Consider the following 14,297-nt stretch of genomic DNA (forward strand, 5'->3'; position numbering starts at 1 on the left):
ATCTTTATTGCGAGTTCTTTGTTAGAAACTGCCTTTGCCATTTACACCTAGCAAGTCACAGACCCTAGCCTCCACTGTGTTTTCTGAGTGCTACCATTACAAACATGGAAATCCATTTAAGGAATGCTTTTTAGCCTTTGTTATTCTGTGAATTTTTGACAATAAAAATAATTAGTAGTGTAATTAGTAGTATGTTTCTCTTGTTACGGTTCAGGATCTGAGACCTGGCAGAAGATCAGTTACAGGAAGAGATGCCTGAATGATTTCCTGACTTCATAGAAGACTGCATGACATGGATGACTTCTTTTTGTGGACACGTTTAGAAGGCAAAACTTTTTATCAGAGCCCTTGGGTTTGTCTTTATTTTACTACATGAGTGAGCTTTCAAGATGAAGATGTAAAAAGTCATGCAAGGTACAGAAACATTCCTAAATGTTTTGTATTAATGTAGTGGAAATGCTGGAAAATAGTGTAGTAGAAATGCTGGAAGAAAACGCACAACTCCATGAATGCTTTCTAAAAAGGGGATTGTTCAGCTGGAATCCCAGACTGGTAGAATTTATTTAGAGATGTGCATTCTTATGAGAACCCGAACTTCCTGTAGAGTTCAATATATTTACAAAATGTTAGAAAGAAACTCAAACTGACATACGAATCTCAGTGTTTGGGACATTTTTCTGTAAAATTCAAACTTTGCTGTGTGTGTTCTTTTTAAAAACTAAGTTCAGTATTGACGGAGGCATTCCATACTTCTCACTGCTTATTTCCAAAATTATTGGGAAATACTGAGAACTGAGTAGGATTGATCTACTTGGAATGAATGAGACAGAGGAAAATAGTACAAGCAAAATCTAACTTATTAGTTAATTTATTTAGTGCAAACCTTTGTATTTCTTTAGTTGGCTGTGGCTGTTTTCAGCAATTTCACTTTCTTCTTCTAGCGTCTTTTCATAGCATAAGAGCTATGTTATGGGTACACAAATGAGATAAAGTGAGTTAATTTAATTTCTTTCTGTAGCAGAGACCACAGATAGCAATAGAATATTCCTTTTCATCTGTAATGGGGGGAAATTCTGGGATTCTCTTTTTTACCCACATGCTGTTTGGTCAAGTAATTTTCCAGTAATTCAGGAGTTGGCAGCAGTGAAAGGCTGCAGCAGGAGCAGCATGATGCTCTGACAGCCGGATGACTCCAGCATAGGCAGCAGGCCAGTAAAGGCCAACTGCATTGCAAAAGTGACCTGATTACTTTCCTGAATGGGAACAGCAGGCTGGTCTTTCCTCTGTAGATTACTATCACCCTGGTGTGATATACAAAGCAGTCACATGCCTTTGCATCCCTGCTTTTCTTGCATGTTGCTTATGTCTGTATAGGCGTGCACTAGCTGCCTAGAAGTTTGGCATCTTTGAGGCTGTGCTGACTTTCCATCTAATTCTCTTACTTTTGTCTGTTTTCCTGTCTCGTGGAAACAGAGCAAGAAATAGCAGTTAAAAAGAAATCTAAACTGTTTAACTCTTTCTGTGCTGAAGCTATAATTGGGATTGCTTTTACAGTTTGAATCAAATGTTACAGATGAAGCACAGTGCTATGGTGTTTGACTTGGTGTTTTCTAGCAGTTACTCTGTGGGGTGTGTATATACAGAACACTTCTTCCTCAGATGCAAAAGGCAACAGGATCTGTGATTCCACTGGAAGTATCATTGACGCTACCAAAACACTGCACAGCTTGTTTTCTTTTGCTTTTGTGGATGGGTTAGACCTCTTAGCTATTTTGTGTTCTCTAGTGTTTCTGTCAGGAACTATTTTTTATGTTTTGATCTATGGCTGACTGGCAAATCTAGCTTATTGTGAGCAGCATGCCAGCAGTAGATTCTAAGAATACATGTGTTTTAGGGGTAACTGTAACTGGAGATGACAACTGCCTGCTGCCTGGGTTTTACTTGGACAACCGTTGTGTTTTCAGTGTAGGATCAGAATATTGCTCGGGCCTCTGTTGGCACTTTCATTCCTTGCTGCATTTGAAACCAGCAATTGTAAAAGTCCCAGACTGGAAGAACAACCTAATTGACCTGAAGCTTTCAGTTTATAGCTGGTCTGCTATTTGAACACTTCCACCATTATTAGAAAGGTAGACACAAGCTGGAAAGAAATACTGCGTAACAGAGTGAGACTGCTCAGGGTATAACAAAGAAACAAGAGAACCCTTTTCTGTGTTAGTACTTACATTGACTTAATCACAGAAAGAAATACTTCGCTTATTGCTCTGCCAACGTCAGATGCAAACGTCACCTGAAATCAAAGCTGCAGTTGGGAAGCTCTACCAGTTTCAATCAGCAACTGAAACATCTGAAATGTAGCAAGGGAAGCTTCTACATTTATATTCTACTGTTTGGAGCATGTGGATTCCAGAAGAGATGGTAACAGAGGCTGTTTGGAGAAATCTTTATAACTGTCTTAAAAGCTGTGGGGCTACTTATATGGTACCCTTCTAACTTGCCAGCACTGGATCACAAGATAGAGGTCCATCTTTGCTCTTTGCCATCCTGTGTGTTTCTTAACAACAGAATGAAAAAAGAGGGGAAATCCTTTGCTTACATCTTCGCCTGTGTAGTTGCACGTGGGTCAGATCTCAGGCTGATCTTCTTGTGAAGCTTTGAAACTTTGAATCTCTGCTCATTGAGCAAGAGCTGCAGCTCTGTGTCAGAGGACTTGTGGCTATGCTGAAATATTTTGAAGGAATGGTTTGGTTTGAGTCCTCCCTCTGTATTCACATGTAACTCACCAGATTGTGTGGGTAGCACTGCATGGCTGTAAGCTGAAAATATATCTGGAAGCAGATGATATTGGAAAAAAAAATGCCAATCTTTACTCTAATTGCTTTGCTCATTACAGGCTTTTGGTGAATGAAATGCTAGGCAGCATAGTTGGGAGGATAAGGCATCCCAGCAGAAACCAGGACATGTGGGTTCTGTTTCTGGCTAGTTCTGCTGCTGGCCTTACCATTTTAACCAACTGAGTTTGGACTTCTCATGCATGTTGGGAATACAACCAACTGGGACAGAGTTGTCTGTTACTGGGAGATCTTAAACTGCTGTGCACAATGCAAGTCTAACCTTGTTTAGTATCAATCTCCAGGCTTAATAAAGTGCACGAGTGAAATTGCTTTAAAAGAGCATTATGAGATTAAAGAATGATGTAGAATTATACATTCATCGCTGGTCCAGAGAGTACCAGTCTGTGACTGACTGAGCATACTTCGGAACTGAAACCAGCAGCAGTATTAGTAGTGCAGGGCTATTTTCAGTCTCTTGCACTGTGTTCAAGCTCAGTGTTATGGTAACTTGTTGCTTTCAGACATCACAGAACAACCATTCTGGGGGGAGGGAGGGGAAGCCTTTTTCTTCCCACTTTCTCCCCATAGCCTTGGGCAATAGAACATGTATGCACATCAGGCAAGAATGGTATATAAATAGCAACTGTTCACTGATGCTCATTGACAGTCAGGTCTCCACTGTGGTTTTTTTTTTTTTTTTTTTTTTTGGTGTGTCTATGTTTTGTTGTTGATGTTTTGTTTTTTTTTTTTTTTTTTTTTTTTTTCCCCTAATGTTCATATCAAAAGAGGTGTATTTATTTATTTTTTTATTTTTTTCTTTCCTGCAGCTTGGCTATATTTGGGCCATTTTCTTAGTTGCAAACACAACACAAAAGCTCTGTTCTTCTAAAGTTCAGGTTCCTGCAGAATAAGGGATAACAAATTTTCAGTATGGCTTACAGATTCTTGTGAAACATGGACAAAAACGTTACATTTCTCAATAGCCTCAGTCCTAGAAGGGATGAACTTTCAACAAAAAAATTTCAATGCTGACATCAGTATGCAATATTCATCCCAGGTGGCAAAGGTATAAAAAGACTGAAACCAGGGGTCATATAACAGGAAGTATTGAGCAACCTTAATAATAGGTGGTGCTATCAGTCTTGCCTATAAATAATCCATGTTGTCAGGAAACTAATGGATATTCTGCATTCAACGTTCCTATAAGAGTCAAGAGTAAGTGGTTCACCAGATTTTCATTATTGATGTGTCTGCAGCTTTGTTTAAATATTATGCCTGCATTTGGGACAGGGAAAGGCTATAAGAATCCTTTCACCAGTGGTGCTCTGAAAGCCATCTTGCGTTGCACAAACAGCTGAAATCCTGTGAGGATGTTTTCAGTACAGCCATGCCACAGCTTACAGGACAGATGCAATCAAAACATTTTAGAACTTTTGGGGGATAAAAGATCTCCACAAAGATTTACAAGAAGTGATGTTTACTTCAAAAAACATAACAACATGTATGTTTAGATTTCGCAATTAAACTAAATGTTTTTAGATGTAGAGAGAATTTCTAGCACTTGCTGGCAGAGGGGGCTGTGTGTCCATGGTTAGCAGAACATCTTCCAGCTGGGGAAACCCAGCAGGGGAACTGAAGTCACTCCCAACGGTCAGTGTGGTGCACAGGGCAAGGAAGTGAGAAATGCATGACCTTAAAATGTTTCAGTGAATTTGGTGGGAATAATGGATGCTGTTCTCTACAACCTAAGATCTTGGATCACTATTTACTAATGCCTTCTTTTTAGAAAATAGTTTTATAATACAGATAAAACATGACAGTGCTGCAAACCATCAGAATGCAACAGTATAAGGCTTACTTCATTGTAAGAGAATGGACAGGAAGTATGCATGAAAAATGTTGCTCTGTGGTATTAATCTGTTTTTAAGGCAGTTACCTGTAGACTTTGGTAGACTAATTTGATTTTTTTTAGGTCTATTCTTGAAGAATGCTGTTAAGGGCAATCTGAAAGCAAAAACCAGTTTCTGCCTTAAGATTCCCAGAGGAATGAAAAGTACATCTGAGGCATTAACATGGAATAGTTGTTGAACAGTCAAAATTTGTCTGAATTTTTACTGCCTAAATGAATAATGCTATGGAAAGTTAAAAATGTTAATTTGATACGCACCTATCACCTTGGAAACACAGAAAAAAAAGTAAAGAGCAATTTTTAAATGGCAGAAATAAATACACACTAAGATGTCTAGACAATGAGAAAACAGGTGAAACTTGCCATATACAGTCCCAGTTTAGTTAAAAAAATATATATATACATATATACATATATACATATATACATATATACAGTAAAGTTTAGGTTAGTAGGTATTGTCAGTTGAATGCACTACTTTCTTGGACTTACCTATCCATGCATGAACTCCTCTGAAATAAGCTAGTTCAGTCTGAATCTAAGATTGAAAAGAAATACCAACACCTCTGCATTTTATTAAGAAACAAAATAGTCAGAAAGGTTTTCATTGCTCTTCTAAGGCTTGGGTGGGATTTGGTCCTGCTGTGAGCATCCTGGCTGTGCCGCAGCACCATAGTGCTCAGCATGAGCTAGTTGCCCAAATATTTTCCTTGCAGATGTTTCTTCCCCTGCTGCTGGTGCATGATGTATCTAGGCTCAAGTGCGCTTAGGTGTACACGCAGGCTGCTGTACACACAATGTTGGAGGTGTAATTAAGCTGGTTTCAGCTACAAATGAGAGTGCTGTAGTGTGAAAAGGAGTACTATTAAATTTATGTAGTGCTCACATATTTCAGAAGTAAGATTCAAGATCTGTATGTTCAAATACATAGACTGTCTGTATTTCTTCTGTGTGGGTTGTAGACTCCCCCTTTCTCACCCCACATGTCTATGTTAACTAAAGGCTACAGGGAAACCCACATAATTAAAAGGCACTGAGGTCATGAGCTGGTTATGAGGCAATTTAGGTTTCTTCTGCAGGCCTGCTGGGTTGATGGAGATACAAGCCTGCTTTTGGTAGGAACAATGATCTTCTATTGTAAAACACGAAGGAGAAAAACATGATTTAGGAAAGTCTAGTGCCTCACTGAGACTTAATTGGATTTTCAGAGATGTATATAGTATTCTGTTTCACTTCAGGGTGCACAGGGTTTGTCACTGCTGAAGTAATACATCTGAGATGCATCACAGTTAAAGTAGCACCCCAGTATCTGAGTAAATGTTTACTCAAATGAGAAACCGGCCTGTGGAAAATACTGCTTGAAAGCTGCTCGCTGCTATGATATATAGCTTGAAGAAAAAAATAAAGCTAATTTCCTGAAATTCCATTTAGTTTCATGTTTCTGTGGTTCTCAAAAATCCAACAAGGACTGTGTGTGTGATGAGAGTGTCAGCTGGCTTTGGGGTGTGAATGTGTGTGGGATGGCAGAGTTTTCCTACCTGCCTGAGCTTGGAGCCATGCCTTCTCATATCATTAGCACAAACTCTTCAACTTCTGGAAGCTCTAGTGATAAAAGAGATAAATTCAGCTTAGGTTACCCACATATATAAACTACAGTGAGCAAAATGTCATGAGTTACACGACTCTGTTCTTGCACAAGATAAATATATATTAAAAAAAAAAAAAAAAAAAAAAAAAAAGGACAGTGGGTTTGTTGTCTAATTTATTCTCTAATTTATTCTTTGCTTTGGAATTCACTGTGAAGCTACGTTTTTTGTATGAAATAAGGCTCAGAAATTAGCAAGTCCTGAGGGGTGTTTCTCTCTTGTTCTGCTCTGTTCTTCCTGGCTTCCCTCTTCATTTGCTGAACTGCAATAAATGGTCTTTGTGTAACTGAGGATGTGGCACAAAGGCCTCTTAATGTTCCAGTTTTTCAGGAGATGCAGTGTATGCTGCCAATAGGAGAAACCTGAATGACGTTTTGCTTGGATTGTTTTGTAACTCATAAGCCTGTCTTGGTTCATCAATGTACAGGAGTAGATCATTTATTTCCTTGTGCTAGCCAATATTCCAGCATGATTGGGGAAAGTCCCTTCTACAGCCCTAGAACAGGTTGGAATTAATGGGGTAAAAGGCACCCACGTTTTCTGAGAATAGTGTGTTTCCAGCAGAAAAGGGAGAGGGTGTTTCCTGATTGCAGGAAAGAATATATATATATTTTTTATGTGTAAATTTAATGCCCTAAGATGATGTTTTATACTTGCAATATGGGAAACATTAAAATATTGCTTCAAATTTTCATTATACAGTACTAATCAGTGGAATTAGATGGTAATAGGGGTTGGATGTTGAGTTGAGTAGAGGGAGAGCTGTTTTGGCCAAGCTGTTCCAAGTCACAGCATTTCCGAGTGGATATTCTGGATCCTCAGGGTAGCTTTCAGCCTCAGAGAAAGAATTCTTGCATGTTGGCACTTATCATTATTTTCATACAAGATGGATCTTCATTTTGGAATGTATGCTTTTTGGAAAGAAAATGTTTTCTGAAAGATCAGAAAGAGGCTTGAGCCGCTCCTATTTTTATTCATCTATTTTTATGCTACAGTGTAGTATCTCTGAAAATCTCAAGGCTTTTGGGGTCAAGTGCTTTGTTGCTGAGGAAGTGATGCTGTTCATGGAGCTGGGCTGCGGTGAGGGCAAGGTGGCACAGTGGTGTCTGCCTGACAGCAGTGACGCGGCTGTTCTGAGAGGGAAGCCCTGGCAGTGACTGGTAGAAACAGCCGTACAGCTGCTTGTGGTGCTCAGTGTTCAAAGTTTTATCACTTTTCTGCCCCAACCATACTACTAGGATGTTGAAAATTGTAATAATGCTCTTCAAGATCAATAATTATCACATCAGTTAATGTTATTCAACAAGCACATGGCCCGGTACTACTTCCACTGCAGTTAAGTGATGTTTAGTACACATCCAAAAGCAAGTCGGATGCCCTGGAAAAGATGACCTGGGACTTCAGTAAGAGTCATCATGTTAATTTACATGTAACTTCATTTACATTTTAATAAATTTATTTCACCTTTTGTTGAGAGTATTAGGCAACAGTATCAGAATTACTGATTTATTTTATGTTTTATAAGGAAGGCTAATTCAGATGTTAGATAGCATCCCCCTTACTAGCAAAAACAAAAAAAAATTTGGCCCTTCCCAAATGAAGACAAGTAGCTGAAGACTATCTAGAAGGCAGAAGTGCATATCAGGGCTAATTCTTTTTAGTTATCAAGGAACCAAATAAGATCTCAGCTTCAGTATTGCTGTTGTTAATTTGCCTTTTCATTTAAACTTCTTCCATTTCAGATTTATATTCTTACATTTTAAATTATTTTGTATCCTACTTTAACAACGAGCACATAAGACTAATATGAAGCCAATCAACTCTGACTTGTTGAACTGTTTCATGGGGGTTGAATCTCAAGCTTAACCTAGCAAGTGAGTCTCAGCCTAATGACATGTCATGTGACATACGCCATGATTTATTTTCTTTCAATGTTTCTGCGTAAGATGCATTTATCAATTTATAGCTCAACTGTGTATTATTAATGTTTTCTTGTGGGTCAAATGTCATCCACCTATGTCAGGCTGTGAATCATGGATCACAATCCACAATTCTATTTAATGCAGCCTTATAAAGAAAAAAGCAGCAAGTGCTGTATAAGCAGCTGCTACCTGAAACAGCATTACATGGAGGGGTGATGTCCTGACTCTCCTGAATTCTAATGTGTTTCTTCCTACGTCTCTGTATGAGGTTAGAGTCCATCGATCTGTTTCTCTTTTAATTAACATCTGAATTCTTCTGCAGGTGCAGGATTTGTTTTGATGTACTCCCTTGATCTTGACCCATATCTGAATAATTGAGGATTGGGTAGACTCTTTTATAAATGAGCTAATCATTATACATTAAAACCTATTAGAGTCAATTTGTTTAATTCCCAGTAGAGCTAGTAAAGTCCTTATCTGTGTCAAAATCCTCACAACAAAAGGATTGTCTGTAGCAAAGAAGATAAGCTTTTTCCCTATTGCCCCCTGACAGTACTTCTCAAAAATCTACCATGCAAAGACGAAGGCTATGTAGAATCAGTTCTGGGAGCAGGTGTTAGACATGTCAATAACTAGCTAAGCATCAATAGTTTGGGGATGTGTGTGTGTTTGTTTGTTTGTTTTATTTCCTTTTAAAGGAAGTATAGTAAGTGTTGGTGCAGCGGTGCTAATTGCAAAATGACATTAACATCATCATTATCAATGTTTGCAACTCTGTGTCCAGCATGTGACGGCATGTCAAATTTACAACAGTGCTGGCATAGTCCATGTCCCGCCTCTAACCCTGTCTTCAGAAGATGCCATACATCTGCAGATGGGGTCTACAAAGTGACAAGTACTATCTGTGCTGGCCTCCCTGTGTGCTGAGCACAATTTTAACCAATACACGTACAAGCAGACTTATTTGCTTGGCACTGTTTAACACAGAAGTTAATTTTCAGGGCACTTCTAGCAAAGTTGTTGCCTTCAGGAACTTAGGAAAGTATTCAGTAAGATTTAGACTATTTACAGTTTAACTGTATGATTTTGCTCTGGCAGTTTCAGAGCCATGAGTTTCAGCTACCTCTAGTTTGTTAGATAAGTTCTTTTCAGACATATTTACACTTAGTCACCTTTGTTTTCAAAGCTACCTGCACATTTAAACGGCAGCTCTCCACTGCATCAAAACTGTGCTTGCAATCATTCATAGCATTCAGAGAAGCAGAATGCTTACCAGTTTATGGTATGGGATTTTATAAAATAAGCAGTAAACAAACTGGGAGTTTCACTTTGCTGGCTTTTTTTTTTTTTTTCTTTAGTGTAATGTGAACTAGTTATTAAAAATAGGTTGTCAGTGTATCTTCTAAACATAAAAGATTTAGGAACTGGTAACAGATTAACTTTTCATGGGAGATGTTTGCTTTTGCAATGTGTAGAACACAAATAATATACATATTTGGTTTGATGCAGATTTCAAGTGCAAACATTTCTGCCAGTAACTTCGACCCATATAAGAAGGAACTAGGTTTGCTGAGCGAGATTGGGGTCATTTAGCCTCTGCACTAATTTATTTCTTGTCCATTGCTAGGCAGATGCTGCCAAGTACAGTGCATCAGACTCCATAGTGAGAACATGATATGTTTTATCAGTGTCTGCCTGCCAAATCTATTCCACATAATGTTTTGGGCTGGTTTCAAACTAGTGTTCCTGTGAGAGGGGAGAGTTTGATGTTCTTGATCTCCTCATTGGTAACCTTTCCTCTTGCATATTTCTTTAAAAAATATATCCTTTAAATAAAAACAGAACTTCCTGTTAATGGCATGCATACAACATTATTTATATTCTAATCCTTTGATAATATTTAGCCATGGACAAAACTGGAATTTTATAACCTCACTTTCTAGAGACAAATCGTACTAGAATGATGTAAAACTGATTTGCCATTTGTTTTAAGGTGTAGGAGATGATATATTTTCACAGTGGATGGTGAGGTAAGTTAAGAGGATGGTCACCTGTTGTGGCTGAGTACTCCCCAGAAAACTATTTTTATCTTCATAAAGAAAAAAAATAGAACACTCACTCTCTTTGGCTATCTCTTAGTTTCCCTTATTTATTAAGCTACAACCTGTTGCTTGCATGATGGCTTTAGAGAGAACAGATTATACGATTTTTGAGGCAAGAACCTTTCAGTATTCACTACATAATTCCTGCTTGTTAGTAGTGTGATCTACACTGTTTATAAAGGTAGTGCCCAGTAAATACGTCTTAGCAGTGGAAGAGAAACCTTCAGGCCAACATTATTTGTCACAGCTTTGATCCAGACCTGCAGGCATGCCCTCCCTCTGCTGAGGAGGAGAGAGTCACGCTACGTGTGTGTTGCGAAGGAGCAGAACTCCTCCTGTGCAGAGACCGTCACAGATCATGCAGCTCAGAGTGGCTGTTCTAATTCATGTTGATTTTATAGAGGTCAACCTGTGATTGAGAATCAGAGAATTTGTCCTGACATTGCACCTTTCCCGCGTTCTTGGCCCAAAGTGGAACAGAGAAAAATTGCATCTACATTAACTGTAGAAGAATTTTCTGAAGCTGTCCTAGAGGGCACTAAATCGGCTGTGCTATTGATTTTGTAAAAAAGACAGCTGCAAAGCAGATGTAAGGACTTCAAGAAACAAAATGATTAGCTTTAAACTTGAGATCATTTAACCTACCTTGATGTGTACTCATACAAATGAGCAAAAAAGTTGAATTATCTAATGAATGTACAACTTAAGTATTTATTTTGTAGTACTCCTGAACAACGTGAAGAGGAAGGTGGTCATGTAAATAGCACGCAGTTGGTTGTGTTAGCTAGGTAAAATTTCAGTCTCGTCATTCTGCCCATCCTAGTTGGAGGGGATGAGAGAAAGGATGGCTCAGAACAGCTAAACCTAACATCTCAACCCTATCCCATTAATGCCTATAAAAGCCAGGTGCAAGCTGTATTTACAAAGCAGGTCTTCAATTCCTTTCTGAGTTTGGTGCTGTATCAAAGCAGCATGATTTTCCTTTTACATATTAAATCTATTTTCAATAAATACATATATTCTAAATTAGTAAATAAGAAAGTCTTCACATAATTAATATTCTTTGTTGGAAGCCTGCTTCCTTGTATATTTTAGCATCTAAGCTTAATGGGAGTAAACGAACCAGTTAAATTTGACTGGAATTTTCCAAATGTGTGTCACAGAACTGGCTTCACTTTCTGAAGATGGTGGCTAATTATGACTAAAACACAGACAATAATGAGGAAATTATTTCACCCTCTATTTGCTTTCAAAGTGGAGACCTTTTCCTAAAACAATGTTTTCCATCTGTTCTGAGATTTCACTGAGGTGCTGGATCAGGGAAACAGAAGCAAGAAGTTTGATGTCTCTGCAGTTTGATGTTCTCATTGAAATGTGAAATGCAGGGAGAGGGTGTTACGTTAGGCTAAGGAAATCAATAGACTGAACGACACATTTGGCTTGTAGGCTATTGTGGGAGGAAAAGTTTCTAGCATGTGTTCTTTTATGGGATATATGTTTGCAGTGGGCAAGAGGGAGAAGCAGGTGACAGTTTTCCAAAATTTAAGTTTTGCATTAAATTGCTATATACTCGTTTTCCGCTGTACTTGAGTAGAACTTACTTGGATGCAGCCAGTGCCTTTTGAAACCCCTTTGTTACAAGATAAGACTTCTGTGCATTTTTTAATGCATATTTGTGAACTTCACTATGGTGCAAAATACTTGGTTGTTTTTCAGTGGTTTAGAGGACTAATCTGTACAAGATGGTAAGCAGGAATGTTGACACTTATAAACGACATTTTGAAATGTTCAAATAACTGTGCCTTGAAAATAGCAATAGTTAACAATTAGTAGAATTAAATCCTGTGTATGAAGTAACTTTCTGATGAGTCTTTTTAGAGAGAAAAATATATGGAGAGGGTTAATGAAGCTGATTTATCTTGGAATTTTCATCTGAAACCCATCCTATGTGAACAAAACATCCTGGATGTCTGGATAGTCGCGGCCTATAATGCCATAGTGTGTGTCAAGATTGAAATGCCAGTGTACTTAGAGAAATGTCTTCTAGCCACCCACAGTATTGCAGGCTTCTGCAACCTTATTACCATTTCTCTCTTCACGAAAGCTGGTGATGAAAGTGCACTCAATAGATCTCTTACCATTACCCAGCCTGTTTCCTGTGATCTTCTTAAAAGAGTTAGGGAGAATTCCTAGCTGGGAAATGAATCTTAGGGTTAATGCAGTCTATCTTATCTCAGATCCCACTGGGAGAATAGGCTTTCTGTAATTCAGCTGCAGGTTATCCCTTCTTCGTGCAGACAAGATGGATGGGGGGATAGAGCTGCTCGTTAAAAAAAAATGACTGGGGTAGGTTTTTGGAAGACCAAAAAAAATTTGCTTCCAGTTAGCTACATGAGCAGAACGGTTTGGGTGTAATAAGTGGGACATATTTAGAAATGACCAGTTTTTATTTGAAGTAATAGATTCAGAGAAATATGGAATCCACATTATTGAAAGTGATAAAACCATGTTGTCAGAGTCTGAATGTAAAACCAGGTTCTGCCTCATCCCCCAGTCATTACATCTGTTAGCTATCTCCTGATTAAATAAAAGCTCTTTTAGATTTAGTAACTTTGCTCTGGATATTGTGGCATCACTGTGCATGTAATGGTTTTAATAAATTTCATTTATAGAACTAAACAGAAGAGCAATCACTGGCAGAGAGGACTCTGACTGCAATCTATTAACTCTTTGGAAACCCATTGTAAGCCAGCATGTATGCTGAACCTCAGATCACCTACAGTTCTATAGACACCTGCAAATAATTAATGTGGTTTAGTTTTTTTAATTGGAATACATAAAGACAGTGCCTGAAGTTTATCAGACATGATCTGCTTGGTTTCCCTTTAAAATTATATAAAGATAATTTTTAAGAAGGTTAGAATGTCTTATGGGATGTAAATGTGCAGTATGACACTAATCCAAATTTTGTCCTCCCTTGCAAAATTTCAAAGGAATAATCAAGTACATAACACATTTGGAAGATGAGAATAATCTGAAGGGATTGTATAATAGTAGGCCTCTGCTGTACAGTTTAGATCCAAACTAGTATTGACTGGAAGCCTATTTTTCACAACTGTGTTTTAATTTATCTTCAGGTGTGAAAGCAAGGCTGCAGATTCAATAAACACGTTTTTAGTAGTAAAAGGCAATTTGTGTGGGATCTTGGTGAATGATTGTGTAAATCTGCAGAGGATATTTACTGTGCTAACTTTTAGCTGCTTGGCTCTCAGCTCAGCCTGAAATGGGACAGATGTGTAGGTTTAGAGGTTGCCAGTTCAAATTCTTCCTGTTGGCCAAAGGCTTAGTGTCGTGTGTGTATGGAACAAGTTATATTATTATTATATATTGTGTGTGCCACAGATAGATGGGAATATATCCACTGGAGCAGGACCATCATTTTAAGAGGAGCTTCATCATTTTGTGACAGCAGGAAATTGCAAGATATCAGTAACTTTTATACATAGGTGTCATTCTGTATAGCAATAGCACTGGGAGCAGCCAAGGGACCTGGCCCATTCTTTGTGTGTCAAAAACAACTACCTTATCTGATTATTCCTTCAAAAACTTTTTGGGAAAAAAAAAAAAAAAAAAAAGAACAATTTTCAGGGAACATGATAAAGAGAAAGCAACCGTAAAAAAATGTTGGTGCTGCTCTTTCTCTTGCCTCCCAGGGACAAGAAACAGGATCAGTGTGAAAAGGATCTTTGCTCTTACGTCTCCATTCTCCACACACATTTCCTCTTCACCCCCCTTTGTGTGTTACATTTTCAGGGAGAAGAGAGTACTTTTTAAAAGTAAAATGTACATCACAGATTTGATAGGGGAATTTTACACTTGAATAG

General features: G+C 38.2%; 1 long non-coding RNA gene across 1 annotated transcript in view; it reads left to right on the top strand.

Annotated features, from left to right (window-relative positions):
- The first annotated feature begins 301 nt into the window (after window positions 1–301).
- The window catches only part of LOC309879934, a 101,332-nt gene continuing 87,336 nt past the window's right edge, over window positions 302–14,297 (top strand). Inside the window, exon 1 of the long non-coding RNA XR_014317862.1 lies at window positions 302–414. This is a non-coding gene — a long non-coding RNA (uncharacterized lncRNA). The remainder of the gene's footprint in view (window positions 415–14,297) is intronic.

The sequence above is a fragment of the Aythya marila genome (genome assembly GCF_965140915.1).
Source record: "Aythya marila genome assembly, chromosome: 7".
NCBI lineage: Eukaryota > Metazoa > Chordata > Aves > Anseriformes > Anatidae > Aythya > Aythya marila.